At 49.4% G+C, this 26,227-nt stretch overlaps 1 protein-coding gene and 1 long non-coding RNA gene across 7 annotated transcripts in view; one reads left to right on the top strand and one right to left on the bottom strand.

Annotated features, from left to right (window-relative positions):
* The window catches only part of SLC39A11 (solute carrier family 39 member 11), a 378,198-nt gene that overhangs the window by 198,407 nt on the left and 153,564 nt on the right, over positions 1-26,227 (top strand). The window lies entirely within an intron of this gene.
* LOC131482401 (uncharacterized) lies at positions 5,385-8,230 on the bottom strand. Its single transcript, XR_009246959.1, has 4 exons — positions 8,109-8,230; positions 6,747-6,824; positions 6,293-6,392; positions 5,385-5,502 (listed from the first exon to the last, which is right to left on the bottom strand). It is a non-coding gene; the product is annotated as an uncharacterized LOC131482401 (long non-coding RNA).

Here is a 26,227-nt window from a genome sequence, read left to right on the forward strand (position 1 = left end):
GTTTAGAGCCTCTGAAACTGGGAGGAAATTGATGCCACTGACTAGACTAGACTAGGCAGCCTTTGAGGAGGAGGAGGGGTTGGGCAGGGGCGGGGAAGATGCTGAACTGGCTTTGAATCGGGTGGAGAGCATCAGGGTGGGGTAGGATGGGACCCTGTTGGTAAGAAAACAAGTGAGAGATGTGTCCCACTCGACCTGGTCCTGCTCATCAACCTTCTGTCCCCTTGAGCTGGGTGTTTTAATCACTGCAGCGAGACTGAGATCTTTCACCTGCTCACTCACTCCCCTGGGGCTGGGAGTCCTTTCTATGGACAGCATGGATCCAAGGACTTGAGCCCTGACCGTATTCTGCCTCCCAGCACATGCATTAACAGGAAGCTGGCATCAGGAGTGGAGCTGGGCTTGGCTACAGGTATTCTGCTTTGGTGTCTTAGCTAGTTAGTAGGCCAGTCACCCACCACTCTGATCACTTTAACTCAAATTCCCTTAATGGCTAATGATGGGAAAACTCTCTTCATGTGCTTGCTTCCTGGCTGTACGCTTTCTTTGGTGCCTGTAATCTTTTGTGTAGGGACACAGCAGGTTAAATCCTCTGCCTGCAATGCTAGCTTTATCGTGCAGGTCCATGTCCCAGCTGCACCGCTTCGGATCCAGCTCCCTGCTAATGCACCTGGAAAAGGAGTAGAAGATGGCCCAAGTACTTGGGCTCCTGCCACCCATGTGGGAGATCCGGATAGAGTTCCAGGCTGCTGGCATCAGCTTGTCCCAGCCCTGACTTTTGTGGTCAGTTGGGTGAGTGAACCAGTGGCTGGAAGATGTCCTGGAGTCTGGCTTGCAGGATTTGTATCCTGAGTTTATCCTTTGGCAGCTGCTAGATCCCGGAGTTTCTGGAATGACAAGCTGGAATCCAATCTGCAGGATGTGTAGACTAGTGCTTTGTATGTTGTGTGCCCTCCGTGTATATTGTGTCTTATTGTTCTGTTTGAAAACCATGACAATGACCAAAGAGGCTGGGCAGGGAAGGTAGGGGACCAAACTGAGCAGACTGTGCTGTCTCATTTGAAAAGTCAGTGAGGGGTGGGCAGACACTCTTGGGTTCTCCAGTCACTGAGCAATTGTGGTCTGTGGTGTTCTCAGGTTGCCCAGATTGAAGTCTGGGACTTACTGTTGGGCCAGCTCAGGGACAAGGGTATACATCCTGAGGATACAGAGTTCCTAAGGTAAGAGAAGAGTTTTCTTATCAGAAAAAGAAATCCATAGGTGTTTTGAAGAAACATAAATCTGTAGTTAAGGGACAGTGTATGATAAAGCAGGTGTGAAAAGTTAGAAATATAGTTTAGGGGGTGGTAGAAATGATTTGTGATGGGGATTAGAGTCAGAGTGTGGACCTGTGGTTCTAAAGTCAGGATATGTGACAACCATGTGGGCCTGTGTTCCCACAATCAGGTTTGTGACAGTGATGTGTGTTTGTGGATCCAGAGTGAATATACATGACTGTTGTATGAGTTTGGGGTACTTAAAGTCAGTATGGGATAGTCATGTGGGCTCGTGGCTCTATAGTCAGGGTCTGGGATTCTGGAGTTGGGAAATGGGCTAGCCATACAAGCTTGTGGTTTACCAGAATCCATTTGTTTGTCCTTGGTATTCCTCTGCCAAAAGGTAGAGCAAGAGATCTATCTAGGATCAAAGGACAGCCGTTGGTTTGTACGTTAAACTGAGCTCTCCATCACTGGAAGGATTTAAGTAGATGCTTGGGGCCTAGTGGCCAGGGAAACTATCAAGGAACTTCCTGTGCAATGCCAAAGTTCCGACTGATAGCTTGTAGACACCCACTTTGTACTCGTCTTTTAACCCTGAGTCCACCATGGCCACGGGGAAGAATAGTACTGTGCCTGGGAGCACGGCTCCCAAATCTCCTGTCTGTCTGGTCCAAAGTAAATCAATCACATGGCGTTTAGGTCTGGCTGAGGGCAGGGTTGGCTCTGGCCTGAGATACGGAGTTTGGAGTGGGAGCTTGGGCCGGAGCTTGAAGTGTTGACCAGTTGCAGTGGCAGAGGGGGCTGTGCGTACTTCCTGTGGGCTGTTGCCATGGTAACGTTCCCACCTTTCCAAGGCCCACCGGTGTGTCACCGCCTGGGGAGCGGTGTCTCCCATGCGCTGCTTTCTCTTGGTCTCTCTCATTCACCTCTCTGTGTCTCTCCGCACGGCCTCCTGTTTTAGTCGTACCACTCTAGATCTCTCTGTCATTGGGTCTGCCTCTCTTCCCTCCTCTCTGAGGCTGCTCTCAGGTCTGCCAACCCCACCTGAGTTCCGTGGAGAATGTTCTCAGGTTCTGCAGGCCAGTGTTGCCATAGCCACCCCAGTGTCCCAGCTGCTGAGTGGGGTCAGGAACTGACACAACTCTTCTGTCTGTGTGTGGAGATCCCTGGGAGTCCATATCACATGGGGTGGGGTTTGCGGGGATGTCTCTCTTTGCTGTCTGGAAAATCAGACCTGAGTAGAGACCTCCCATAGCAGAAGCCCTTTAGCCTGCATTGCTATTTAAACTCAGTCCAATGACATGTTTCCACGGGTAGAAGGACCACATCTAAACTGCCATGGACTTTTTGGGGCATAAACTTCTCAGGCTCTGGTGACAATCCTTCAGGTCATGGCTCATCAACCCTTCCTGGTCACGAACCACTGGACCACAGCATCTACTTCTGCTGGGCACGAGTTGGATTTCCAGTCCCTTCTTTTGCAGGGACCTGTACTTTGGCACTGCATCCTCTAGGAGTCTTGGTTGTGCCATCCATCTTTCCTTGGCCAGACCCTGTGTCTGTCTGGAACTGGGAGGGACAGCAGGGACTTGGACAGACCATGCCCTGGCGTCTGACAAGCTCCCTTTATCTGACCTGGACTTCAGAGGCCATCCTTGCTGGCAATGGGATGAAGCCATCCCATCGCTCAGCCCCAGTGCTCAGGACCTAGACCGTGGCATCGAACCTTTGTGGGAGCGATGTTTGTAACCTGGAAAAGGGAATGGCAGAGGCAACAAGGGGAATATAGTTGGAAAAGCTACCCCAGGACTAATGAGCTGCCCTCTGGCTTTCCTGCCAGCTGCTGACGAGGAGTCATAGGACTTCCAAGGCTGCTCCGTAATGGCACATGCCAAGGGCTGCACAGGGACAACTTCTGATCACACAGCTTGACTGGCGGGACAACAGCTTGCTATGCCTGTCTCCCCAATTCTTCCCATTCTTCTGCCTTGTTTAGTGTTCCTACAAGTCCAGGACATTTCATTATGTATAACTGAGGCAGGCACCATGTCTGCTTTCCCTGTAGGGGACTCTTCAGGGTATAGGGCAAACCCTGAGAGGACCCCATGTGGAGCCTGGGGGTTAAGATTCCAGTGAAGGCACCTGTCGCATAGCTGAAGGTTAGAGCCCCAGCCCCTGCTTTTGGCTTCCTGCTTTTTGGTGCAGCTGCTGGCAAGTGGCCATGATGACTGAAGTCACTGGGGTCCTGCCACTCATGTGGGAGGCCTGAGTTGGGTTTCTGTTTCTTGGCTTTAGCTCTTGGGGGCTAAAACAGGTTTTTGGGGGAGTGGTTCGGTGGAGAGAAGTGGCCCATTTGTCTTTCTCTGCCTGCCTCTCAAATAAGTAAAAGGAAAAAAAAACAATGAAAACAACCCTACAGGGTTGCCTTATTTTCCAAATACAATGCCTTCTTTCAATGACTATGGGGTGTTTTTTTTTAGACTATAAGATGCTTAATAGAAATTAAATCCATGGTTTCCATGGCTCTAAGACCCCTGGGGCAGCGTGGGAGAGGATTCGGAGGGGATTTGCTGTCACTACCAAAGGGCTTTGATTTCCTGTTTCCTTCTCCTTAGCCATGCTGTCCAGATGCCAGCCAGCTGGTCTGACATCTGTCCCGGGGTCCGTCTTGATGCCGTGAAGTGGCCATGCCCTTCTCCTTCACCTGGGTTCTCATAGGACAGCCCCGTCTACCATCCTCAGAACTTCTGTCCTGATTGTTTTGTGGGGTTCAACCCCCAAGCACCCAAGGAAAGCCACAGGCTACATCCGGAGCTCCAGGCACTTGTGCTGTCACTGGGTCCTGTATATTGTAGGTTGCTTAGCAACCCTGGTCCCCAGCCACTGAATGCCTGTAGCACCTCTCCTCTGCGTAAGTTGATGTGATCCTGAACAAAACATGCTCCTGGCAGGCTGTCCACAGGGGGACCTGGTCAAGCAGGCCAGGTCTGGCATGTTGTGTCTTGTACCACAACGTCAGACCCAGGGGATCTGAATCCCAACCAAGATTCTGCCTGTGGAGGGGTCTGCCCAGAGGCTGGCACTTTTTCGCTGGGCACCAGAATGTTCCCTGGTCTTGCTGCTGTCCTAGCATTGCTCCCAGATGGAAACCATGCTGGAGACCCCCTCCCTGGAATGGTGCACTTTGTGGGATCGCAAGCACTTTCTGTTTTGATTTCAGAGGGCCCTGGGCTGGCCCAGCACAGTGCCTGGTTCTCAGCAGACACTCAGGGTGTGCCCTTGACCAAATGGAGTGAAGGTCAGCTATGGTTCTATGGCGGGAGGGACTTCTATTCATCTTTGGTGAGCAGTTCCTGCCAGGTTCCCGGAGCTGTGAGCTGCCTCCGTCGTGAGGGCATCCTTCTCTTGTACCAGCATTTTAGACCCAGTGCCTGGGGAGGCCCTGCTTCAGGCTGGAAGTGTATTGGCACACATTCAGAATGGGGGGAACAAGGGAGTGGGTAAACAGGAGATATAGTGGGAACCCAAAAGCTCTATTTTTTTTTTCCATTTAGACGCTATAACCTGGGCCTGCTGGTCGGAGGAATCCCAGTCTCCACTTTCCCCCACCTGCTGCTCTATCTGGCTCCTCTTGTGTTCTCTTCCCACTCCCGTCTCTCACTGAACCCTCTGAAAGGGGTGCTTTGGAATTGTGTTCTAGTATGAGAGCTTGCCTTCAACACAGGATTCCCCATGGTTGCTCCAGATCATTTGCCATCCAGGTTTCTGGTGGGATGTGGTCAGATCTTTGGTACTGCCAGGACTCACTGTTTTCTTCTTGTTACAGGACTTTGGTGTTGTGTTGGTCATTAATTCATTCACTCATTCATTCTTTGTTGAGCCATCGACTCTGTTCATCAGTCTGAGCAGTGAACTTGGTCCTGGCCTTCCCAGAGCTGTGGGAAAGACAGACACCTGAGTTGAACAATGGCATGATACTTACAAAGTCCTCTTGTAGTGTTGATGCTTGGTTTCTTTTATAGTCTCCGAGGGGTGGGTGGGTGGTTACAGTTGTCTGGGAAAGCAGCCGGTTGTTAGACCTGGGATCTTCTTTCTCACAGGAACCTGGCTGCTCTTTTCTGGACCAAGGAGCAACACGAGCACATTAAGTTTAGCCTGATTAAGGAGCAGGTGGTTTTCTTCCTTTACCATATACATGAGTCAGGTCTTTGGGATCATCCGTAGAGGACCTGAGGGTAGCATCCTAGAATGGAAGGAGCCTCATTTCAGCCAACAGTTTTGGGGGATCACAGTCCAAGATCAAGTGGCACCATCAGTCTGGCATGGGATGAGAATGGGGAACACATGTGGATGGGGGAAATCTCAAGCCAGGAACCCGAGAGAGACACAGGACGTACCACTCAGCTTACATAACCAGTCTTCTTGAGAGAAGTGTCTTCCGACGACAAGCCCATAGTGACCCAAAGACACCCCTCCCCGCTTCACAGGAAGGCACTCCCAGACACCGGCATTGGGTCACCCTTCCCTCAGCAGCCACTGACATCAAGCCATTGAGCATTCACTAGGAATCAGGGCTTCAGGCTTCTGTAGGAGTACGTTCAAGCTGTGACATGGACACGCACGTGTTCCACCAGGGCGTGTGAGGTCCAGGATGATCTGACGGCTGTCCCCTGTGTCCTCCTCTGCCCTGTGTCTGTGAAATGGCATGCTTAACCTCCCAGTGTGTTCCCACGTGTGCATATGTGTTGGCATGTTTCCTTGCCCGTTGAGCCAGATGCTGGCACATGTGAGAATCAAGTCTCTCTCCACCACTTTCCCCCTGGTCCGGGTACCCCCATCCCCAGGTGCTCTCCCTGGAGAGCTGATAGGCAGTTGTGCCCTAGAAGCGCACATTAACAGCTCTGGCAGGCAGGAAAGCATGGCTGCTTCATGCTGTTTGCCAGGGAACACTCGCTGATGAACCTCAAGGTCACTAGATTTTCCCTTCCTTCTTTTCACAAAATGGAAAGTGTTTCTGAAGCTCACGGAATTACCTTCCATCTTGTTCAAAACTAGGGAGGACCTCATTGGAATGCATGCCGCCATGTGCATGCTCAGGAGTGTGCGGCAGGCTTGGATGCGCATCAGTGAACCCTTGGGCAAATGGAATACTGGATGTCATTATCCACAAAGGGGCATTTCCTTCATGGCTCTGAGTCTGGGGCCTGTTCCGTTGGGATAAGTGGGTCTCTTCCATCTAGCAACTCGCATGCTGGGGCACACAAGTCATGCACTGTCATGCACTGTCACCTGGGATTTTGGATTGTCTCCTCCACTCAGCCCAGACCTTAGGTGTCTGCTGGGGTCAGGAGCAGAAAGCTACCCCTCTGGGCTCCATTCTGAATGCAGAGGAATTCTTTCTTAGGAAAAAACAAAAACAGAAAACAAAACAAAACAGGTAAATAAAACCTGAGGTTGGTGTCTTTAGTGTTAGCGGGCAAAGCTAACCTGCCATGTCAGCATCCCATGTGGCCACAGGTTCGTGTCCTGGCTACTCCACTGCTGATCCAGTTCTCTGTTAATGACCTGGGGAAGCAACGGGAGATGGCCCAAGCGTTTGGACCTCTACCACTCACATGGGAGACCTGGAAGAAGCTCCTGGCTTCTACCTGGCCCAGAGCTGCGGGGTGATTAGTGGATGGAAGATCTATCTCTGTTTTTCCCTGCTTATGTAACTCTTTCAAAACAACCCCCCCTTTTTTAAGGAATAAAGGAGATAGGTGAATAAGTGTGACAGCACCTGTCTGAACAGATGAGTTTGTTTTCCTGCCAACAGTCAGCCTGAGAGAGTGGTTTCCATGGTCTGGGGCAGTTTGAGGGTGTCCTTTAAACAGGAGGTCTGGTTCCCAGTGTGGCAGTATTGAGGTGGTGGGACCTTTAAGGGGTGGGGCCTGTTATGTGAGGATTAGGTCCTGGGAGGCAGGAATGCTGTCCTCTGTTGAGGGGGGCTGATGTCCAGCAAGGCCCCTTCTGCACCTGCTGGCGCTTCTCCACATGTGACCTAGGTGGTGGTGGTAGTGGTGGTGTTGGGGGGCAGGGAAGGGAGTCCCTCCTCTGAGGCTGAACAGGTTGGGTGGGTGGGCGGGGGGCGGGGCATGCTGCCTGATCTGGGCCTTTTCAGCTTCCAAAGCCATGAGCTGAATCTGTTTATGCAGTCAGCAACCTGGATTATATTATTATGGCAGCACAAAGCAGACTAGCATCAGGACTCTATTCAAAAGACTTTTGACCTCCTAGAAAGTTCCTCAGGGTTGATTGATCACCCAGGCCGAAGAGCAAGGCCACTCTTACTTTCTCCTTGTTGGCCATTATTTTAACAGCAACACTAATATCTCCAAAAACAACCTTCTCCCCTCTCTTCCCCCCTCAGGGCCAGGGCAGGGAAGGCTCTGTTCATTTGTTCTGCTGCTCTCCTAGGGAGGGAAAGGACTTCAAGGGTGGGGATGTGCACCCGGGGCAGCATTGTTAGGAGAGTTTAGCTGATCTGGTCTCTGGGGCCAGCAGGGTTAGGTGAGAGGTGACAGGAAGAAAGTAGCAAGAGGAGAAAGAACATGCTAGCTTAAAACAAAAAATAAAAAGTTGTGGTTGGATTTTTTTTTTTCGATGTGAACTTTCACTGTTAGATGACTCACAGAGAGATGATAGAATTGACTCAAAATCAGAAGTTGTGTTTATAGCTGGTTGTGTTGTAAGGCTTCCTTCCCAGGAAAGGTGAGGAGGGGCCAGAGGCGGAAGGCTCCGTGGGATCTCTGGCACTTTCCCTGCTTTAGATCGTGGGCTGCCAGGGGTGTCAGGGTTGACTTCCTTTACCTGAGTATAATGGGCTGTGTGACTCAGCCGTCTCAGAAGCAGCAGCCCTTGATCTCAGTGAGTTAGTCGGCAAGGTTGATTTTGCTTTCAGATAACCTCCTGTCTGCAGGTCGGCTCTCTCTGCTGGTTCTGAGTCCCAGTGTGACAAAGCAGCCCTAATGAAGGGCATGTCTAGTGTCACAGAGGAGGAAAGGAATACAGGGAGCCATGGAAACTTGGGGTGCCTTTAAGAATCCTGCTTGGATGCTGACAGTTCCCATCTACTCACATCCTGCTGCCCACTCAGCCATGTGCAGAATCGGATACCATGTAGGCAAGTGTGCTTGGCCTATGGCGAGAGAGAATGAGAGAGAGAGAGAGAGAGAGAGAGAGAGAGAGAGAGAGAGAGAGCGCGCGAGCAAGATGCTGCCATTTGCTGGTTCCCTCCTCAAATGGCTGCAACAGCCATGAGTGGACCAGGACACAGCCAACAACCAGGAGCGTCATCTGAGCTACCTGGGTCTCCTGCCTGAGTGTCAGAGGCCCAAGCACTTGGGCCCATCCTGTGCTGCCTTCCCAGTGTGCGTTACCGGGAAGCTGGATTAGTGTCTGGAACTCCGACAAATGCTCAGAGGCTAGAGCAGGTGTCCCGAGCCACGGCCTAGCTCCCTCAGTCATAATGCCAGTCCCTGAAGTGTGATTTGGGCATCTCGGTAAGGACTGGCTTCTCCTCAGATCTGGATCTGGCTGTGCTGAGATGGAGTCCTGAGATGTAAAACGAGTTGAGCCCACACGTCCATTCAGGTGCAACACTAACAGGCCAGGCTTAATCAGCACATGTGCTAGGAAGGAGCAGTGGCAGCCACATAGGCGCTCCCGGCACATCTCAGTTGTCAAACTCCGCTGGGCCAGCTGGTCCTGGGACAGCCGATGTCCCTTCTGCTCTCATTCATGGCTCCTCCTACCTTCTCCTTCTGTGTCAGGAAGGCTGTGCAGCGCTCCCCACCTGAGAAGGAATCTTTAGAGAGAAACAGGGACAGACCCTTCATCAGTGATGGCAGTGCGTCAGGGCAGCTCATATACAGGACTCTAGACCCAGGGCAGGCAGATGGCATGGGTACAGGAACCAGGGAAGGCTGTGATCCTGCAGGCTGGCCGAAGGGGCAAGCTCTTCATTCACAGAGTCGTGGGGAGGAGTTTGGGTTACACCATGCCTTTAGGAGCTAGGTCTTCGGGCACCATTGGCTGAGCATGTTGATTGTGGTCTGTGCACACACATGCTTATGCACAAATCCGGCCTGACCCAAGACTCTCCCCTGCTCATCCAGGGCGTGCCTTAGGGTTGCCGGTGAATCATGCACATTGTTTTTAACCCTTTGAGCGCCAAGCAACTATCTGTTCTGGGTCATTAAGTTCCGCTTAAGGAGCTGTTTATTGAAGTTGGAGCAGGTTAAAGAGTCGATGAAAGAGCAGTGCTCCTTAGAATAATAAATGTGAAACTCTTCTCTCATTATTCGAAAGTGTGTTAGAAGTATTGCTCCAGGAACAAGGTGGCAGACCTGTGATTTTTTTTTTTTTTAACATATATATCCAACTGTAAGCGCTCCACTGACCTCTGGCCTTTGGAGGCAAGCTGCCCCAATCCTGCTCCTGAACAACCAGCTTTCATGAAGTACCTCTCTCCTGTTTGTTATTCTGGGTAGGGAGAAGGCGTTGCATGCTTGAGTTGTAGCTTTATGTTTTCATTCATTTCATGCAATTCACAAAGCCCTTATTGTGCTTATTGGTATGTGGCAGACATTGGGTAACACCGTTGTAATCAGCAAACAAACGCAAGAACAAAAACAGGCAGAAAGTCCTTGCCCGCGAAGAGCTGACAGTGCAGTGAAAAAGGCAGGCATTGGGTCCTAAGTGAGCAGAATGCCTAGTAGGATAGATGATGTGAACTGCAGGTGAGAAAGCAAGCAAGCAGGGGTTGGGCTTGGAGGGTCATGCATGAGTAAGGGGTGAGGGGTCTTGTATTCAGGGGCTGAAGGAGGTGAGGGATCAAGACATGATTGTGTCTGGGGAGATGAGTTTTCCAGAAAGGAGGTACAGCAGGCACAGACACCTTGAAGTGGGGGCACACCTGCTCAAGGAATACCGAGAGAGAGAGGAGTGGCCCAAGCAGAGGAACAACAGGAGAGGGGCAATGCAACAGGAACAGGTCGCACAGACCTTGCACGTCCTGGTGAGATCTGGCCTTTGTGCTCAAGGTTCCAGGAATGCACTGCAGGGTTTGATCATGGCCTGATGTCAGTTGATGTTAAACTGTAGCAGGGGGAGCATTTCCCTGTATCTATGGGATACATGAGAGTACTTTCAAATGCTCATAGGAAACAAATAAGTTTATTTTGGTACCAAAAAGACAAAATTCTTGCAGTTTTAAAATAATATGCATTTTCTGTGGACTTTCTAAATACTCCTCACAAATATCCCCTTACTCAGGCCTACAGTGGTCCTGGCAGTGTTTGGTAGTCAGAAAAAGTCATATGTTTATAGAGTGTCTGTAATAGAAGTCCTCTTGAATATCACTATTTTCAGCCGAGTTTATGGAAACTGCCGTCCTCCCAGAGAGAAGATAACCTTGCCTCCAACTTATGGTCCTCTTCACTCAAGCATCATTCCACATAGAGCAGTTCTACCACAACAAAGGTATTCAGAGGGGGCCTTGAAGTTCATTGCCTGACTTTGTCCAACCAAGATCTCTGAAAGGCATTCCCAGCAGGGACTGTCACAATGGAGCCCTGGCAGCCACCCTACCTGGTCACCCCAGAGTTTCATCTCTCCTGCATGTGGGTTCAACACAGTTAGAGGGGGCTGAGCGTCTCTCCTTTTGGGTTATTGGTTCTTGACCTTCTCTTTGCTTCTGGAAGGAAGACCCGGTCTTGGATGTCCTGTGCTGTGTGTGTGTCTCAACCAGTTTCTGCAGTCTGTCTTCAGTGCAGTGGTCTCGGAGTTCTCTCCCTTTCTCTTCTCTTTCTTTCCCTCTTCGTTTTCATGATTATCAGCAGATGGTTTGCTGGGTTGTTTCTGCTCTCTCCACCCTCCCCAAAGAAAAAAAGCTTACTGTTTTCCCTGTCATCTATCTTTCTTCTTTCTTCTTCTTCTTCTTCTTCTTTTTTTTTGAAGAGTGGGCAGTGAATTTTTTTTCGGCATACTTTTCTTTCCTTATCCAGTGTTTCAAGGACTTGCTGTGGCAGAGGGAGAAAGACTAACAAAAGCAGAAGCAACAAAACAAGGGATCAGTCATTTCGGTTACTTTCCTTGTGAGGTAGGAATAGGGAGAGAACAGTAGGGCAATAATTGGTTAATCTCAGGTTTTGCTTTGTCTTCAGGAAAGGATGAAACCTTAGGAAACCTTTTTGCTTTTCTAACCACCTTAACTCATTTCTAAGCTTTCCATTGTCCTGTGTGCCATCCTTGGGCTATGCGGGTCTTTCCTGGGAGTTCCCTGAGAAGTGTGAGGCTGTCCTCTCCCACTTGTCCCGGGGCCTCGCAGACCAGGGGACCAGTGACTCTATGCATCTTTCGCTGGTGGCTTTGGGGTGACAGAGGGACTCATCTGGCCCCTTCCAGTTGCTTGACTTGGCAGTCAATGACTGAAGCATCACCATGGGAATGGTTCTCCTGGAGTGGGTCTCTCTCTTCATTGAGGATCATGACATTGTTACCCATTCCTCTCCTTTCTCTACCAGTTTCCATGTGTGCTGCTAAACCTGCAGGTGTTCTAAGAAGTCAAGTCCATCACAGTGTTAATTCAGCATCAAGTGTCCCCGTGTAGCCCAACACAGGGATGTTTTTCACTTGAGCCCGAGAACCATCTGCTGGTGGGATTCAGCCTGTCTATGTGTGTTTGAGATATCAGTCAGGGGAGCTTGCCACAAGCAGAAGTGCAGAAGGGCTGGGGTAGTCTCCTGGGCCTGGGAAGACCATGTCAGTGACCAGGCAGTGGGCAGTGTCTACCCTTTCAACTTGGCTTCTGGTATAATCCAGACTATTGGGTTCCTGCCTAAGCACCATGCAAAGAGGGGGACAGAGATGAGGGTGCCTGAGATGGAAGTAGGGTAGGCCTGGTGGCCCTAAGGCAGTAACATCCTGGAGAAGTAGTAGCAGTGCCCAGCTGCTATGTGGTGGCTCCTGGATGTGGCTGCCAATGATTCATAAGCCTCAGGGAAGAGAATGAGGAAAGAGAGGGCATGTGCCATGTGCAGTGGAACCTTGAGCTCCTAGGACCGATCGTCAGAACAGCCGGAAGGACTCGCAGGAAGAACTCAGAAGAATCTTAGAGCCAGTCTCATCCACTGTGGCAACACTTGGTGACATGATTTATGTCCAAGGTGATCAAATAGAGGTCCCATGTCTCTCTTCTTTCTTTTCTATCCTAGGGTTTCAAGTTTGGGTGTTTGCCTGTGTATCAGCTTGTACATTCTAGTGTGTGTGTGTGTGTGTGTGTGTGTGTGTGTGTGTGTGCATGTGTAGTGTATTTGTGTGTCAGTATCCATTGCACCCCAGGGAGTATGGCTGTTTGATCAGATAGTATACTGAGTTTAAGGGAACATTCCAATGCAGTTTGCTCATTGAGCAGAAATTCCCGTTGTTCCAGAGGACGAGACAACTCCCACCCAACCCCCTCTTGCGAGACAAAAAGGTTGGTCTCCTTTGCATCTGTGGGTATTCCTGGGCAAGGCCAGACGCGTGGACGTGTGTTTCAGTAGACAGCACTAGACTTGGGCATATGGTTGTGTGGGCGTAGGTGGCTGCTTTCTATTTACACAAAGTGAAAGGGAAGGTTTCCTAAAAAAAAAAAAAAAAAAAAAAAAAAAAGACTACTTAGCGACTTTTAATTTTCCAAATGGATTCAGGGACATTTCAGCTGAAACTGTCACCAAGGTGTGAGGCCAGGAGCTGCTGGGGTGTGAGCTGCTCCAGGCTGGCGATGCTTGGGACCATCTGGGCTCTGGGGCTTATGGGTTATTGCCAGCGTGGCTCAGCTTGTGCCCGCCACCATGATGAAGAAGGTGCTGGCAGATGAGCGAAATGCGTGGTGACATGTAGCCACAGGAGTGGCATGGGGAGTGTGACCTCTGCTTGTTCCCACATGGTTGTGTTTTATAGAGGTGGCTGAGTGACAACACAGAGGTAAAGCCACTGAGAGAAGTTGTGCTTCGTAGTTCCCAAGAGAAGGGGTGGGGGCAGGCCATGACCAGCCGGGCCACAGGAAAGCAAGGGTGGAACTGAGGCCAGGGTCTTTCTTGGAGTTTCCATGGGAAAGGCAAGGCAGGGCAGAGTGAACCATTTGGGGTTGTCTAGTTTGAATGATTGCAGTGAACTCTGTCCCTGAGGTGATTCACAGTGAGGGATGTGTGTCCTCAGAGCGGGAGGGCTTGACAGCAGGATTTGGCTGACTGGTGAGATACCTTCTCCAAAGTCACTTGTTACTGTCTTTATAACATAACTAGCCCTGGAAGGGGAAGTCTCTCTTTAGATACCCAAGGCTCCCAAGACATCATAAGATACAGATTACTAAGAACAAATATGATTAATGTATAGCAGGTTCTTAACATTCAGTGCAAGTGAGACAATCTTAAAGCCAAGGAGACAGAAAAATGCCCAACAAAAAGAAAATCCATTTTTCCTAATTTAAAGGAGTGAATCCGCTGTATCATTGAAAAAAAGAGAGAGGGAGAGAGAATGATTTGAAGAGCCAAAACCAAAATCAAAACCCAAACCAACCATGAGCTGTAGGCTGAGATCCTCCAGCTCCTGCAGGTGGATAGCTTTTCCTTTGGCAGTGGCCCAGTGTAAATTTTCAACGCTGACATTCAGACTTTTTAACATTTAAATTTATTCCTTGTCAGTGGGAACTTGGAGTAATTTGGAAAATGTGGAAAGAGATGATTATTTCGGTGTTTGCAGATTGAAGACCCCTGGTTCTCGAGTGAACAAGGGGTCCCCATGGCTGTGGTTGCCAACCTTGGAGGGGCTCTGGGCTGAAGTTGTAGAACCTTTAATGTGACTCCAGGTGTACCTGATTGGTTTTCACAATGACCAATCCAGATCCTTGCCTCGTGCCCTACCCTCCCACTGCATGCTGGTCCTTTCACACTGGGCCTTCGGGGAGGGGACTCCCTCCACTGCCTGTTCCCCTTGCCAAAGACATCCATCGTCCTCCCTCCTGTCAGGCTGCCTCCAAGGGAGGCAGCTTCCCTGCCATGCTCCAGGAGTAATTTGTCCCCTGCAATCTCCATTCCTCATCAGGGAGCTTGCCACAACACTTGGCTTTTGTTGCATTTGTGTTCTCTGTGGCTTATAAAGATGTTCCAGGCTTTCCATTGAAAATTTCTTTTTTTTTTTAAACCGTACATCCACAGTTTCTTGCAGCTGCCCTGTTAACCTCAGAGCTGACTTTGACCAACTTATACCAGCATGTGCAATATGGGCCGAGGACATTTTGGCATTCAGTGTCTAAATCAGGACTGTTTGGGAGCTGCTGCAAATGCCAGAATGGTTTTATTCCTACTTTTCTCCCCGAGAAGGAATAAAGCAGTTGCAGTTTGTATTTTGCTGCCTTGCTGGAACTGAGCCTAAAGGAACTGTTAGTGGCAGCTGTGCCCCACATCACAACCCCAAGCCGCTTGCGAAGGAAGCAAGAGGGATAGACAAGGGACAGAACTTGGATAGATGAGGAACAGAACTCGGGTTAGGATAATGAGATGATGGGGTCAGGCTGGGCTCAGGAACACTTATATCACTGGCATCTCGATGCCGCCTTCGGCATCCTCCCTGGTGGTGCACCAGGGCACAGATGGGACTGAGTCAGATGCTTTGCTGTGGATGATGCCTGTTGCCCAGCATTTGCTTCTCAACCCAGCACCTGTAGGTCCTCCTCCATCTGTCTATAAAAGTTGTTCCTGCCAAGGATTCTGTTTTTGCACATTTAATGACCTTGTATGTGACCCCCAGACTGCTTGTAATACTAACAGCCACTTCCTCTTCTGACTTAGGACTCGCCCCCCCCCCCACTCCCAGGTTCTCTTGCTTACTTGGTGGCTCTAAGAGTGATCCGTGTGTCAGAGTCTCCTGTTCCTGGGCACTGGTGCGTGTCCTCTGCAGGTGCTGTTGGGCACAAACTCGCACGCCCCTGTAGGGAGCGTATGGTAGGGTTGCCAAGGAGGAAGACGTGGGAGCTTAGCAAGGCTTGTTTGCTTGGTTGCTCACTTGGCTGAGAAACCAGAAGATAAACCAAGATCTGTCCATCTCCCAAATTCCTCCTTTTTCTTGGGTTACAACTCTTAACATCCTGTTTGGATGGTCTCTCATGCTTGCAACACTAATTGCCACCTGTCCTTCAGCTTGGGACTCTCCTGTGAACCAGCCCTGTGTTGTGAGCTGTTGGTGAGGAATAGCCAAACTGACTCGGCCACCAGACTCAGCCTACTAGATCTTGTAGTGAGTGGAGAATGAATAAGGCATAGTAATGCCTGCTGTCTCGAGGTCTCTCTCAAACAGAGAAGTAAAATCTTTTTTTGAAATGCTCTTTAAGTGAGGATGAAGGCTCAAGGCTCACCTCACTCACTCCTATGGGCTTATTTTTATAAAGACTGATTTATTTTTATTTGAAAGGCAGATTTACAGAGAGAAGCAGAGACAGAAAGATCTTCCATCCGCTGGTTCACTCTCCAAATGACCACAATGGCTGGAATTGAGCTGATTTGAAGCCAGGAACCAGAAGCCTTTTTCAGGTCTCCCACATGGGAGTTGGGTCCCAAGGCTTTGGGCCATCCTCCACTGCTTTCCCAGGTCACAAGCAGGGAGCTGGATGGACCGAGGAACAGCCTGGACATGAATTGGCACCCATATGGGATCCCTCCACTAACAGTGGGAAGGATTAGCCAACTGAGCCATTACCCTGGCCCCATGTCGGTTTATTTTTATCAGGCTGGATGGTTAATATCATAGGAAGTAGAGGTGTCTGCTCCAGACCCTGGTCACAGAAGAGACAAGCCCTGGGTACCAGAGCATGGCCTGAGGGCTTACCTGCCGCCTGTCCCCAGGAATGGACCATTGATGAAAAGAGAGGGAAAGCACTGTGACAAAAACAGAAGAAGAAAAAGAAAAAGAAAGCATGGTAAGAAAAATTCCTGCAGCTCAGGATTGTCAAGGGTTGGGCCTGTCCTGAGGCCTTGCCATGGAAGACCAGCATCCAGGAGGGTGGGGAGGGCTGGCACGCTTTGGTGGGAGGAAGAGAGCCGTGCTGTGGATGACCACTTTCCTCCTTTCGGTCCTCCCAGCTTCCAGATCAGCCCACTCTCTCCTTCCCTCCCTTCTTTGGTGGTTGCCCTGTGCTGGCGTCCTGTGCTCTGTGCATGTGGGCTGTTGTGCTGGAGGGAACCTTGGGCTGCCCCTGTGGTGTAGCTGTCATCTGCAACGTGCAGTAGGAAGACGTGCTGGGGTGTGTTGAAAGGAGCAGCAGGGGAGTCCCCCAGAAAGGAGGTGTGATGTAGCAGGCATTTGGACACGTCCTGTGGAGCAAAAGGAGAAGGGACAGCTGTTTCAGGGTGCTGTAGAGGAAGGGACGTCTCTGCCGACTTGGGTTCTGCGGGCTCCGCGTGGGCAGGAGGTCTCGTGCCATCCTCCGCATCCATCCTCTTCTGACAGCAGTTCCCTCGCATGTCCTCCCAGGCCCCCACACGATAACGCGAGAAATATCAGTGCTTCCTAAATGCCAGCTCCCCCTGCCAGCAGCTCTCCCGTGGTGATCCTGGGACTTTTAATCAGCACATTTGATGTCCTCTGGACAGCCGGGTCTCCCGTGATGCTGAGGAATTGGCTGTCGGAGCTCTCCAGGCAGAGTTTTGATTAGGCGGCCTTGGGGGCTCAGGTGCAAGAGCTGGCCCAGGGATTGGTGCCAGCAGGACCCATCACTTAGTGAGGGTTGCTTCATTTACTCACTGAACATGTTTACAAGGCAGGTTTGCAGCTGAACACAAGCAGGAAGGAGAAAGAGAAATGGCCTCGCGACCTGAGAGATTGGCTACAGAAGGGGAAGAGTATCTGAGACCTAAATACATTCTGACTTTAGGCCTTTAGTGAGATTTATTTGAGGAAGCCCTGCCAGTGGCTGTCATTCTGGACCAGTCCGGGAAGCGCTGCCTCATTAGTCAAGGTCTGTTGTAAATGAGTTGCCTTCTGCCATTCGTTGGAGTCGGGAGGGTGGATTGTGTATTTCCTGCATCACAGCAGGCCAGTGAAAACATCCTTGGCACCAGCGTCCTGGGCAAGCAGGTCAGGATGTGCCTGGCTGCTTGCTGCCCCCAGCACTGGGATCTAGCAGCTGTCTGCTGCTCCCTCCTGCGTGATCAGTCCCAGCTGAGTCCTGGGGCCTAGGTCTGGATTTGAATAGGAAGGTGGCAAATGAACGCAAAGAGCAGGTCAGACCGTTCTCTGCTGGGCTCAGGTCAGGGCAAGTCCACTGCAAAAGAAGGCCTGAGACTGAGTGTCCAGAGCGATGCATGTTTGTGCTTGTGCTGTCCACTTGGGAAGCAGTTCCTGAGGACACATGCCTCTAGGAATGTGCCGGACCTCCCCTACTGGAGAGGATACCTCAGGAGATCTGCGATGACTTTATCAAGAGCTCAGAGTGAACCAGAACCAACTGAAAAAGTGATTTTTCTGAAGGCATGAAAGGGGACAGTGTGTCCATGGATTTAATAAGCACAGATCCCCTCGATTCACAGGCACCTGGGTAGAAGGTGATGGACAGGCCGAGCTGACACTCCCCCAAGCTGCCTCAAGTCAAGCCCTGCCTTTTCCTTTGGCTCCCCCAGCATCTCCTTAGAGTGACAATCTCTAGGTGGAAAATGGATATTGGCAGGGAAAACAAAAGCTAAGCTAACGAGAGGTTCTTTACCACTAGGAAAGGGAATCCATTTGTGGTCAACTCTTCCTTATTCTGGAACAATCTGAGTCAAGTTCAGTAACAACAATGTGCCTTAGTTATCTGTGAGAAATGGCCTTCCCCATTTCTTCCTGGAAGATCCTTCCTAACTCCTGCTCTAGGTTCACTCCGTTTGGATGGAGCCTCCCCCTGCCTCTGCTTCGTCTCCAGCACCTTCCTCTCCCCGGCAGTGGTTGCCACAGATGACTTCTGGCTCCTGCTACACGCTTGCTGTGTGTTCATCGTCCCACGGTGGCTCTGGGCCTATGTCAGGAGTGTCACCAGCATCTGTTCCCAAAGCTGATGCTGCCATTGGCTCCCGTTTTACACGTGGCAGGAGTGGGAGAGAGGCATGGAGTGTCTTCAGGGCCAAGACAGCTGAGTTTGCATGCTTGGCTGAGGAGGCAGCTGCTCATGAGACCTCAGGATATTTTGTCTCCTAATTCTCTACGCAGACAGGTCTTCCTAAATAGCTAACAAGAAAAGACCAACCCAACCCAGTTCCTCTGAAGCATTCTCATAGTTCCCTGCATTTTCTTCTTTCTTCCCCTCCTCATTCAGTTTTGATGGGAAAACAATAGGATGACAAATGACCTGGGCTTCCTAGGCCCTGACAGCTCTGGTGTCTGCTAATTGCTCAGAGGCATGGATGCCTTTGTGTGCTGTCCAGCTGGCTCGGGCCTGGTGAACAAGGCTTGGAGAGAGTCACAGTTGCTGAGGTTATTAGAAGAGACTATTGAGGGCCCGGCATGATGGCTCAGTGCCTAAATCCTCGCCTTGTAAGTGTTAGGATCTTATATGTGTGCTGGTTCACATCCCAACTGCTCCATTTCACTTCCAGCTCGCTGCTTATGGTCTGGCAAAGCAGCAGTAAAGGATGATCCAAGTCCTTGGGACCCTGTACCCAGGCAGGAGACTCATTAGAAGCTCCTGAATTTTGGCTTCAGATTGGCTCCACTTTGGTCATTGCCGCTACTTGGGGAGTGAACTAGCAGATGGAAGAGCTTTCTTTGTCTCTCCTCTTTGTAAATTTGCCTTTCCAGTAAAAATAAATAAATATTAAAAAAACAGAAGAGATTGCTGTAGAACACAAGCAAACGTCGGCGACTTTTCTCTTTCTTGTGTCTGGCAAGGGGTATCTACAAAGTAGGGGACATCATGGGGGTGTGGCTGGAAGAGGCCCAACACTGAGAGCTGAAACAGGCTTCTGCTACTGGACATCCATCTAAGAAACTGAACTTGCCCTTGCCTGGGATTCCCCCTTTGCTCCTCACGATGGCTTCCTGCACTTTGATGGAATTTTCCTAATTATAGTTTATCGTTTTTGACTAAAAGGAGGGGAGGCAGAAATCTCAAGGTAATTCTCTAGCTCCTTTACCTCTTTATAAGGCAAGACTCACTCTGTGATGACCAAGGGGACAGAGTGAGTACCAGGGAAAAGTCTTGGGGCTTCCTTAACGTCCTTCCTGGGTGAAGGATGCCAGCTGGAAGAAGGTGGTTGTGAAGTCAGTGGCTACATCTTTGGCTCACTTCCTGCAGCTGCATACAGAGCCTGCTGCAAGCATGCCGGTAGCTCCACCGATGGGGGCTCGTCCTTGGCCTGCTCGGAAGGACTGGCCATTCCTGTGCTTGTTTGCTTGATCATTCACTCCTTCTCGCCCAGCTGCTCTAACAAATTGCCACGAACTTGGGTGACTTTAAACCACAGAAATGATGTTCTCAGTTCTGGAGACCTAAAGTCTGAATTCAGGGTGTTGGCAGGGCCAGCCGTGCTGCTGCTGGCTGCTGCAGGGGAGGGTCTTTCCTTGCCTCCTCTTTTCCTCTGTCAGCTCCCAGGTCTCTTTGCTGTTCTTTGGCTGGATGTTGCATCCCTCCAGCCTTTGCCTCTGCTGCCACACGCTCTTCTCCTCTTCTCAGGAGGACATGCTTATTGGTGGGACCTCAGCATCTTTCCATCTATGAAGACTCTAGTTCCAAATGGGATTGATCATATTCTGAGGTTCTGGATAACAAGAGTTTTGCTGGAGCGCTAGTCAGTCCACCGCATCTGCAGTGGATCAGTAAGCTCAGTGAAGCCAGGCTGTGTGCCATCTGCTGGAATGCAGCAGTGTGCCCACACAGACTCCATCCTAGGACTTTAAGTTTGCTGGGAAGACAGTGGCTTGGTCCACACAAGTAGCCATCTGCAGATGGGAGCCTTTCTCCCATGGATCTGCTTTCCTGGTACCCCTGGGATCTAACCTGGAACATGGGATGTCACAATGGAGCCAGCATATGCAGGATCCGATGTCTTTGCTTAATACCCATGAGGGCAGAGCTCCTACCAACAGTCTTTGCATTTGTTTTTCTTAGGATTTCATGTTGAGTCATGCAATGACTGTAATTACGATGTCACATGTTTTTGCCATGGTGGGGGACAGCAGGTGCAGGAGCAAAGCCCCCACTCGTATCTGCCATTTCCATCACCTGCAGTTCTAGCCACCATAGCCACCTCATTTGCTTTCATCCTTCGTTCTCATAAATCCACACAGAGAAATCTCTTTGTTCCAACCTCTCTGGCATCCAGTTTTTCATATTTCATCAGCATTGCTGATATTCTGATGAATTTCTATTGTGTGATGACCTCCTGCAAACAAATCAATCTAGAGGGCAGTGTGCTTGCTTTCTTTGATAGGCACACACTTGCAGGTGGTACTTGAAAGCTTGGATTCTGCTCAGGAAAAGGAACTTCCCTTTCTGTTGCTGGCAAGATGCCAAACTCTCTAATTGTTACTATTCCATAATTAGTGTCCACTCTCCCAGCACAGTGACTCAAAAATGCCAGCAGGCATGGAAGCTCTTGTTTATTGTTGCGCTAGCATCAATAACAACAGATACTAAGGAGGCTCTCACTTGGCGCTATTCCCTTCTCGGTCCTGGAGGGTTGTGCCTGCTGCCTCATTCGTCTCCGTGTCCCCGCTGTTTCCCTCTTACAGTCACAGTGCAAATCAAATTGTGCCGGAGCCAGGTCCAAGGGCTTAAGCTGGAGGATCAGCTTCCTGGCTGCCACTGCGGCCTCATTGGCTGTCAAGTTTCCCTACTGCCTCCCTTTCCTCGTCTCCTCTCAAATCTTTATACATTCCAGCACCTTCCAGGGCTAACTCTTCCCTAACGATTTATTCCTGTTTTGCTCTCAGCTCGGCTCGAATGACACCGTTTGCTGAGTCCTTCTGCCACAGCAAGTTGTGGGCACTTCCTGTTCTACTGTCTGTCTCTTTGCAATGCCCACAACACACTGACATTCTGTGGTCTGTCCTTTCCTGGGCGCCCATCTCTTGCCCCACCTCCACCTGACCTGCCCATCCTTGTAATGCAGTGGTGAAAATGGTACTTTACACCTGGTGGATGTCACAGAAGAGAGATTGTAGTGTTAAAGGAGGCATTGAGGAAGGATGTCCAACTCTGTCAGACCCTTACCGTAAGATTTCAGGCTCAAATTAGGATTGGACATGAGGAACATGGAATTTCAGATCTAAATACGAAAGACTTGCCTTGTGGTGCTTGTTGGCTTTGAGAATGAGAAAGCAATGCGGGCAGCAGAGCCAAACCCTGGTTTAGGAGGAAGACATAATAGGGCTTTTGTTTCTTTAAAAAGATGTTTTTATTTATGTTGAAGGCAATGAGTTCCGAGGGGGTGGCAGGGGAGAGAGTGTGATTTCATTTGATCATTCACCTCTCAAGTATCTGCAAAAGCAGGGTTGGGCCAGGCTGAAGCCTGGAGCCTGGGTCTGCCAACTAGGGGACAGGGACTCAAGACTTGAACTGTGTGGCACGGTGTGCATTAGCAAGAAGCTGACTCGGAGCTAGAGGTAGGATTCAAACCCAGGCACTCCCGTAGGGTGTGGCATCATAAGCAGCAGCTTAACGGGCTGTACAACCTCCCCAGCCCAGGACTTTCTGCTTACTCTCATTCTCCACCCCAGTGGGTGTGAGCAAATATGAGAGTTGGGCTGCTCACCCTCAAGTGTTGTCCCTTTGGCTTTGGGTTACATTGTAAACTCATGATGGCTTGTTGTAAAGATCACCTCTACTGAAAAAGCATGTAACCTAAACACTGAGTTTTCAGTTTCCTAAAAATAGTCTGAATTCAAGCAAGAGTGTTGGGTTTTAAGGTACTATAATGCATGTACACACACCAAAAGAGAGAGAGATACAGCATTGGGATTGTGTGCTCTTTATTAAGCACTAATTCTTTCAAATTTGGCAATTTGCACATGATCTATATTAACAATTTTCATTTAACTGCTGTGTTTGGGTAAATAAAATACCCCTTTCCAGTCATTCTCCACTGAGGAGTTTATTGAAAATTCACAACTGGGTTTTGTAATGTTAAAGTGGAATTTTCAAACGGCAGTGAGGGGCAGTGACTCAGAAGAACAGAAAAGGAAGAGGAAAATGGAAAGGGAGGACTCCCTGTGGATGGCGTGGAGTGCATCCACATCTGGGGAGTATTTCTGAGGCAGCTTCTCACCTGTGGCCTCTCTGCTTCCCCTACCATCCCCTGCCCCTTGGCATCCCACCTCACAGCAACACTACCACCAGCAGTGCTGTTTACCTGGAAACGGCCAAAGAGCAATCCATCTGTTTGTAGTTCATTGATTAAACAAAGACGTGGGTCTTTGGCCGTCAGACTAGATTCTGCAGGAAGAACGAAGAGTAATGAGCTTCACCTTTACAGAACTACCCACCCACACTGGTTGCTACTGCTGTTGGGTTCCAGTCCACACACAAGTCTCACGTAGGACATCCCATTTCGCCTTAAGCCCACAGCCTCTGTTTACATCTTGTGCTTAACTCAGCCTCTCTGTTTGGAATGTTTTCCCCACTGCCTGGCAATTGCCTGGTCATTCCTGAAGGCATACCTTGAGTATCCCCTCCTTTATGAAAAAGAAGCATCCCCTCACCCCACCCCTAGTCTCCACCTCAGGAGGAGGTATCCAGTCCTTGTGCCACATCCTCTCTGCAGTTTTTCCCATCTATTGTTGTTAGCATTCGTTATTTTGCATCAGATACCTTTGTCAATTTATATAAATGGCTATTGTTATTTGTTGTGGTTGCATCAGTCACAACAGATTCTTGGTGGGGCTCTCGCCAAGTGCTGGTCCCCAGCCATTAACTCACCTAGCTCTCTGCTGGCTTCTTCAAGTTTGGATGCCATCTTACACCTGTCTCTGTGTCCCTTGCACAAAGCAAGGATGTGGCAGGCATTTGGGAACTATCTGAAAGTCGAATAATGTCTTTTGTTGGGGTGGCAAGTGAGTGAGGGAACTCACTCATTTTCTTCCCGTTCAGCAATGACGTATCCAGCTTCATCCTTCAGGATCTTCTTTCTAGCATGCCGTTAGAACAGTGACATCATCAAGGTACACAACCAGGTCTTGTTTTATGTCGATTTCTTTCTAACCAGAGTTTTTCTTATGTAAGCATAGAATTTTGTTGACAAATCAGAACTCCCCCTTCCCCTCATCTTTCCTCCTCTTATTGGTCTTCCAGCATGCAGCACAGCAGGGATAAGATTGGAAGAACAAATTGTATCGTGTGCGCATCCAAGGAACTTATTGCTGTGTTTAGTGTCTATGGTCCACGTGCTTTTATTCAATAGTCTTGGCTTTCTTTTTCCTTTTCATTTTTCCCCTGTATTTGGTGTGGGGGGTGGAATTTGGGGAGATGAGAAGGAAGTATTGTTTTCTTAGGAGTTTGTATATAGGATCACATTGACAGGGGAATGAAAGCCCTCATTTTGATTGGCAGTATTTGAAATCAGTGTCTCAGCTGTCATTATGAAGACCACATTTCCTGGTGACTGACTTAGCAGAATTGCCTCTCAGGGAACTTTCTCTGGAATAAACATCTTTGTTGGTAGTGAGCCATTGGCCACACTCCTCTCCCGCCTCCCTTCAGCTGTCGCTTGCATTGGAGGAGAGAATTGGTCGGAGGAAGTTTTGTGGGTGACAGCCAATGAGGCTGCCAAAAAGTGTTTCTGCCATCCTAGCTTCGGGGATTGTGTGGAATGCAGAGGGACAGAAGTTTTGTTGACCAGTTGTTTGTGTGCTGTGTCATCTAACTTAGGACCCATGGAAATTTATAGCATCTTTTAGCCCTAGAACCAAGAGACTCAATTTAGTTTGTTGGGCTCACTTGGAAAAGACAGAGAAAAAATAACCACAAATCAGAGGAACAATAGCCTTCTGAATCTGGAAGGGAGCAAACAATATAATTTATCTGTTTCTCTGCATCCTTTTGCTTTTCCAGAAAGATAAGTATCTCTCTCTCTTTTTTCTATATGTTTTGACCTTCTATGACTGTCAAGGGTATAAATTTTGTGTCTTCTTTGATGTCTACTCTGGCCCCACCAGCACTTTTTTACCATTAGAGTTGTGAATGCATTTTATCATGTTGTCATAAAAGCTCATTTTAGCCTGTGCAATCTTGGGACAAGTCAAGGTTCTTACCTCCATGTTCTGCCCTTGTGGCTTTCATATGGCCCTTCTCCAGTATGTAAGGCCCAGGGTGCCCACATGCACAGATAGAACAGCAGCCCTACAGGTTCCTGGATTAGTGAAAGCGACTGATTTTTAAAAAAATGAATTCTACCAGAAATTAAAATTAAAAATGGTAGTGAGGGCCCGGCGGCATGGCCTAGCGGTTAAAGTCCTCGCCTTGAACGCCCCGGGATCCCATATGGGCGCCGGTTCTAATCCCGGCAGCTCCACTTCCCATCCAGCTCCCTGCTTGTGGCCTGGGAAAGCAGTTGAGGACGGCCCAATGCATTGGGACACTGCACCCGCGTGGGAGACCTGGAAGAGGTTCCTGGTTCCCGGCTTCGGATCAGCGCGCACCGGCCCGTTGCGGCTCACTTGGGGAGTGAAACATCGGATGGAAGATCTTCCTCTGTCTCTCCTCCTCTCTGTATATCCAGCTTTCCAATAATAATAAAATCTTTAAAAAAAATGGTAGTGAAATAATTATATATGTTGATTCTATACTACATATGATTTGTATGTATAAATGAGAGTACTTTAAAAATTCATGAAAATAGAATGCAAAGATAATCCTGGTGCCAACACTTTTGAAATCCATGCATATGAGGGGACTTTAACAAATCATGAAAGATTGTGTCTCCTAATACAACTGTGCTTGGATTTCAAAAGCATTTTTGCATCAAAATATTTTAATTCCATTTTTCCACCTTTTTTTTTTTAAAAAAGACTTGTGTATTTGAAAGGGAGAGTCGTAGGGACAGGACAGGGAAGAGGGAAGTAAAGGGAACATGAGAGAAAATGATCCATCAGTCATTCTGTATTGATGTTCCATTCGATGGTTCAATCCCAATGCCTCTCATGGTTGGAGCCAGGCCAGGCTGAAGCCACGAGCCTGAAACTCTATCCAGTTCTCCAAGTAGATGCAGGGGCCCAAATACCTGGTCCATCTTCTGCTGCTTTCTCAGGAACATTAGCAAGGAGCTGCATTGGAGGTGGGAAGCCAGAACTGGGACTGGCTTCCATGTGGGATGCTGGTGATGTATATGGTAGTTTTAACCAGCTGTATCACATTGCTGGTCCCTCCACAAACTTTAAAGTACCCTTATCTGTGTGGCTGTGTGTCTAGCTAGTAATGTCCAATCGAGGTAATAAAACCGGACAGAAATAAAATAAAGCTAAGGGAAAGAGTGACCAGCAGAACAATTCTGAAATAGGATATTGACAAAGACATTGAGCCGAGACTTGAATCATCAAGTGGGAGGAGGGAGCAAGGATAGACAAGTTCTAGTGTTGTACCCCTCAATGAAAAGCCGGGCCCTCTGAGGATGGAATGGTTTAGTGTCAGAGCAGATTAACACACACCCCGGAAGTGCCAGGCGATGAGGGGAAAGAGCAGCATAGATGCATGCTGCCTGCCCTCTAGCCTCCTGCGCCCCGTCCTCCTGGCTGCTGGAGTCTTCAAGTCCTCCGCTGACCTCCTCCGTGGCGTCTTCCATTCCGTCCTCAGCCAGTGCGGGAAGGGGATCGTAAGCCAAGGGTCCTGGGAGAGAGTCTTCAGGTGAGTCATGGTGCCGAGATTCCCAAAGCATTTGCAGTGGTCCGCCATTCTCACTTTCGTTTCACCCCTCCTCCCTCCTCCC

Source organism: Ochotona princeps, chromosome 17, assembly GCF_030435755.1.
Source record: "Ochotona princeps isolate mOchPri1 chromosome 17, mOchPri1.hap1, whole genome shotgun sequence".
NCBI lineage: Eukaryota > Metazoa > Chordata > Mammalia > Lagomorpha > Ochotonidae > Ochotona > Ochotona princeps.